Source organism: Ctenopharyngodon idella, chromosome 22 (assembly GCF_019924925.1).
Source record: "Ctenopharyngodon idella isolate HZGC_01 chromosome 22, HZGC01, whole genome shotgun sequence".
NCBI classification, from domain to species: Eukaryota; Metazoa; Chordata; class Actinopteri; order Cypriniformes; family Xenocyprididae; genus Ctenopharyngodon; species Ctenopharyngodon idella.
Window position 1 is genome coordinate 15,230,762 of NC_067241.1, and position 6,000 is coordinate 15,236,761.

At 36.4% G+C, this 6,000-nt stretch overlaps 1 protein-coding gene across 5 annotated transcripts in view; it reads right to left on the minus strand.

The window, feature by feature from the left end:
• dlgap4a (discs, large (Drosophila) homolog-associated protein 4a) overlaps nucleotides 1-4,773 on the minus strand; it is a 136,184-nt gene extending 131,411 nt beyond the window's left edge. For 2 of the 5 annotated variants that reach the window (XM_051879842.1, XM_051879840.1), the window contains exon 1: nucleotides 4,493-4,738. The gene's annotated coding sequence lies outside the window, so the exon portion shown is untranslated. Of the gene's footprint in view, nucleotides 1-4,492 lie in introns of all 5 variants that reach the window. The other 3 variants (XM_051879836.1, XM_051879838.1, XM_051879841.1) reach the window with 3 other exon arrangements.
• Between the last annotated feature and the right edge of the window lie 1,227 nt (nucleotides 4,774-6,000).

Sequence of the window (6,000 nt, forward strand, 5' to 3'; positions counted from 1 at the left end):
AATTGTGAGATATAAAGTCAGAATTGCCTGATATAAAGTCAGAATTGTGAGATATAAAGTCAGAATTGCCTGATATAAAGTCAGAATTGTGAGATATAAAGTCAGAATTGCGAGTTATAAAGTCAGAATTGTGAGATATAAAGTCAGAATTGCCTGATATAAAGTCAGAATTGTGAGATATAAAGTCAGAATTGCGAGTTATAAAGTCAGAATTGTGAGATATAAAGTCAGAATTGCCTGATATAAAGTCAGAATTGAGAGTTATAAAGTCAGAATTGCGATATAAAGTCAGAATTGCAAGTTATAAAGTCAGAATTGTGAGATATAAAGTCAGAATTGCGAGTTATAAAGTCAGAATTGTGAGATATAAAGTCAGAATTGCCTGATATAAAGTCAGAATTGAGAGATATAAAGTCAGAATTGCGTGATATAAAGTCAGAATTGAGAGTTATAAAGTCAGAATTGCGAGATATAATGTCAGAATTGCAAGTTATAAAGTCAGAATTGCAAGTTATAAAGTCAGAATTGTGAGTTATAAAGTCAGAATTGCGAGATATAAAGTCAGAATAGCATGATAAAAACTCACAATTGTGAGAAAAAAAGTCAGAATTGCACGATTCTGACTTTATATCTCACACATCTGACTTTATAACTCACAATTCTGACTTTATATCACACAATTCTGAGAAAAAAGTCAGAATTGTAAGATAAAAAGTCGCAATGACCTTTTTTATTTTTTTATTTAGTGGCGGAAACAAGCTTCCATACATAGCAGCACAACATTTTGAAGAAAATATTACTGATCAGATTAGTCATTTAAACTCTCAACATGTACCTGAATCTTCAGCTTACACATCTGCCTACACAGATACAGAAAATTACATTTCCGTTCTTTGGTACAGTAAGTCATTGGAGAGGTTTTGACCACTTGTAGACCATTTTTTCTTGGGTTTAACAAGAATTTCAGTCAAAATTAACTAGATCAGAACTAATTAGTTTATACATAATCTAAAATGTGGTTTGATTTTTTGTGGCCAAGTAATGCAGCTGCGCCCAAACAAAGCAATATTGACAGGAAAACATTCATTTAACACTCATGTGCAGTTCTTTTCAATTCATTGATTGCAGGGTCCAAAATGAACACTTGCCAAGTGAAAAACTGTAAAACTGGCCTTGGCAAATACATTAAACAGCTACTCGATGGTTGGCAACACTGTATACAGCTTAAACTGAACTGTAAGAATGATAGTCTGACCCTCACTGGTGTAGACATGCAAATTAAATACAAGACATGCAAACCATATAATAAACATCAAAAGTGACATTAAAGACATTTACAAAAGATTTCTATTTAAAATAAATGCCATTCTTTTGAACATTAGATTCATCAAAGAATCCTGAAAATAAACATATATCACTGTTTCCTCACAGCACAACTGTTTTCAACACTGATAATAATCAGAAATGTCATATTAGAATGATTTCTGAAGGATCATGTGACTCTGAAGACTGGAGTAATGATGCTGAAAATACAGCTTTGATCACAGGAATAAATTACATTTTACTGTATATTCACATTGAAAACATTTTTTGGCAAAGAAAAAAATAATGCAGAATAAAATCATCCCGGTCAGAAATATTTATGGCTAGCAATCCACATGCCATTGGCAGGTGTGGAAAAGGTTAATTCTGGATCCTGATTGCACTGTTTGAGCTTCATCCTGCATCACAGCCAAAGGATAAATCCCTGTTGACATCACACGTATAAAGTGTTTCATTAAAAGCGCCTGCTGTCTAATGGCTGTGTGGAGGAGAGGCACAGGGTCATCCGCCTGCGGCTGCGTGAGCTCAGATCCGCGGCCACCTTCTACTAAAACTGTGCCGATGACACGCCGCGCTTCCTCTAATTGAGATGAACGGCAGTGTTTGTTTTAAATGCTGATTTATTCTTGCAGAGCCGAGCGACGCCCACCGCGCGGTCTTCAGATTTGCCACAACACCCAAAAGCACAATCAATCAAACCCCCCACCGCTACAACGGGCTTTTAATTACGGAAGGTCCCGTCCAACCGGGACCCCTCGCCCGTCAGACACCTGCGGAGAGAACCAATCGCAGCCGCGCATGCCAGCTGGAGCCGCGCCAGCGCCGGGACGGAACATCTGGGGGGAGAAAAGCCCTAAATATGTGTTAAATCAGGCAGCTGTGGGACTCTGGGATCAATCGCTGACTGGTTTTTGCTTACAGTTTAGCGACAGAAAGAGAATCTATCAGCGGTTTGTGTCTCTCGAGCTTAAAACAGCAGTTAAAGACGCCCTGGAGGCGAGTTACAACACTGAAATTCAGTGAAAATCGCTGTTTTTGAGATCGAGAGAATATATAATGAAGGCTTAAAGGGATAGTCAGAGTCATTATTTACTCACCTTAATGTTGTTGCAAAGATTGTTTTGTTTTTGTTTTTTTTCCTTGGAAAACAAAGGGAGAATTGCTGAAGAAATTTTACACTGATTTTTTTTCCAATAAACCAAATGGAAATTTAAGATGTTCTTCAATGAAAAGCGGATGTGCCATTTTGGGAATCTGAATACATATTTAGTTGCTCTTGGCGAAGATTTTTAACAAATAACAACCTGTTCGATTACAATCGTCAGAAGTCTAGAGAGTAAAAAATTATTTTTCAAAGTCGTAAATAAAACAAAGATTATTGGAGTAGGTTATGTTACACAAGGAAAATACTACCTACCTTAAATTCCACATTTAATTCAATATGTTACTTGTCATTTATTACTAATTCTTTGTAATATTCAGGCCTACTAGCAATTTATGACTGTCAGTCATATACATAAATTAAAAACAGGTAAGAAACAGGTAAGATTTCTGCACCAAAAATAATGGCATAGTTTATTATTAACTATTTGCATTTAGATATCTATTAACTATTTTTTAAATAATCATATTTTTAAAATGCATTCATTCAAGTTGCTTAAAAACAGCATAATTCTGTTTATTGTTAAAACAATTAAATTCATTCATTTATAAAGTATGGAAAAAATGGGGCTATAGCTGTGGAACAAGCAACATTCAGTTAGTTCAAATGTATGAGATTGAAACAAATTGGATTTATTGATGATAAATATATAAACATGCTTGAACACTATTTGTTTGTACCTGATTCATGTATGTATGACTGACAAATACACCTCACATCAGGTTTATTAGTTCATGTCTAAATGGCGTAATCCAAATGGATGGAAATTTTATATGCAATTCAAATACATAAATCTTAAATTTAGGCCTAAACATTTTTGAGTGTATGTCATGGTGCTGTTTTGTAATTTTTGGAGACTTCTCCTTTGGTTGATGGTGAGTAGATGATGACAGTGTTTTTATATTTAGGTGAACTGTCCCTTTAAGTATCTTGATTCGGATCTTGTCATTCACTGAATCTCTGCTCTGCTGTGTTTAGTTTGATACCATGACAACCAAATATCAGTATCTCTTACAGTAACAGTATCAACAAAATAAGTTGATTAGTGTGTCATGAACATAACTGTCTGTTTACCGTGATACCATGACAACAGTCTCTCTCAGTAACTATACTTAGACAATTAACTTAAAGAGTTAATGATGCATTCAGACACACTGCAGACAAATACAGCCAGACATTCTATACAAAATAACTTCAAATTTGAAATATACTTGATTTTCATTCAAGTAAAACATAAAAAAACACAAGCTAAGTCATGTTTAAGCATCAGTTGAGGTAGAAACAGCTGCTCATATTCATTTTTTACAGTCCACCTATGACATATCTCGAATGTGCATTAATTGTGATACATAGAAGATCAATTAAAAGGCATTAAGCAAAACAACTCTGGGGAAATATAAGCAAAAACCCTATTAAAGCAACTGAAAAAAGGAGACTGAATATCAGTGATGCTTCAGCTTCAGAAATATCTCCATATCTGCTGTATCTTATCAAAGAAACTGACCGTTTACTTTGATACCATGACAACAAACATCTCAGCATCTCTTACAGTAACTACACAGACATCAAAGGGTTAATCATTATGCATTTCAGACAAACTATACAGACAAATCTTACAGTTTACATATTCACAAACAAATCTATATCTATATATGCCGTGCTGTGATATCACCAACTGTCATGCATATAAAGTCAATTAACTTTCATATAAGAACAAACAGCCTTGTCAAAAATGTCATTGAAGATGCCCAAGCTAATGTTGCATTAATGTGAACACTAATAAATAAATAAATGCACACTAAATAAATAACTTTAGCACCGAGAGCAACGAACAGACTGAATTGAGCTCCAGCTTTGGCCCCTGGCACACAGACAACTGCAAAATGCGTCAGACCCGATGCAGCAGAAATTTACATGCATGTTTGACAGCGTTATAAAGCTCTTCCCCGTTCTTACATGCATGTGTCATTCATTTTGGCGTGTTTTTAGCATGTCAGGTTCACTCACCGCACAGATCGTGTCAAAAAATCCGTGTCGATCCGTTCCGTCCTTGTTCGTTTCTCAGGGAAGGGCCCCCAGAAAGACTCTCCGCCGTTTCCCTCCGGTAACGCGGTACATCCTCTAGAGAAGCTGAGAGAATCCGCTACTGTCTGTCCGCTCCGACCGCCGCCGCCGCCGCTGCTGATGATGATGATGAGAAACGGCGAGCGCCGGTGCACGAGCGCACATCACATCACTGAATGAGGAGGACGGGTTTCATGACGAGCGCTGATGATGATGATGCTGCGGGAGAAGGACGCGACCGGATCCCACACCAACCACTGGATGAATGTGAACGTGAAGACTGAAGAGCTACACCACACACGGTAAACATGGGGGTGTAGCAATGACTGGACATCCCATAGGAAAGAAAAAATAGCAAGGAGATCTCAGTAACAGCTCAATCGAATCTCCTAGACAACGATAAGATTAAATGAAGAGCAATTACAATCTTTTCTCATGTTTCTCCTCAAAATGTCTCAAACTGTTTCAATTTGCATTGCATTGAAAAGTCAGATTCTTCTAAATGAACTCAAATATGTCTCATTTAATTCTTCTGAGACCCAAATAACATAAATGTGATCTCTTTAACATATCAATTGATAGACAGCTGTGTGATTAAATATGAGCAATTACAGTCTCCTGCTTTTCAGATTTTTCTCCTCAATCAAGACCCCAGTGATCTCACATGTTTCTCCTCTAGAGATCTCAACAACATCTCAATTGTTGTCATTTTGGCATTGCATTGAAAATCTGCCCTGAAAAGTCATGTGAACTCAAATATGTCTTATACAGTTCTTCTGAGACCAAATGGCCCAAGTAAAAAAAAAAAAAAAACACAAATGAGATCTCACATGTTTCTCCTCTAGAGATCTCAACAATGTCTCAAACTGTTCAAATTTGCATTGCATTGAAAATCTGCATTGAAAAGTGAGATTCATCAATACAAACTCAAAAATCACAATCAACTTTAACATCTCAATCGATTCTCCTAGACAGCAATGACAGTAATTACAGTCTCCTGCTTCTCAAATGCTTCTACTAAAGTAAAAGACCCCAGTGATCTCACATTTTTCCTCTAGAGATCTCAACAATATCTCAAACTTGCATTGAAAATCTGCATTGAAAAGTCAGATTCGCCAACATCAACTCAAACATTTCTCATCTAATTCTTTTGAGACCAAATTACCCAAATGTATCATGAGAAAAAGCACAAATAAGATCTCTTTAACACCTCATTCGATTCTCCTAGACAGCAATGAGATTAAATTCTCCTGCTTCTCAGATTTTTCTCCTCAATCAAGACCCCAGTGATCTTACGTTTCTCCTCTAGAGATCTCAACAACGTCTCAATTGTTGTCATTTTGGCACTGCATTGAAAATCTGCCCTGAAAAGTCACAAATGAGATCTCACATGTTTCTCCTCTAGAGATCTCAACAATGTCTCAAACTGTTCAAATTTGCATTGCATTGAA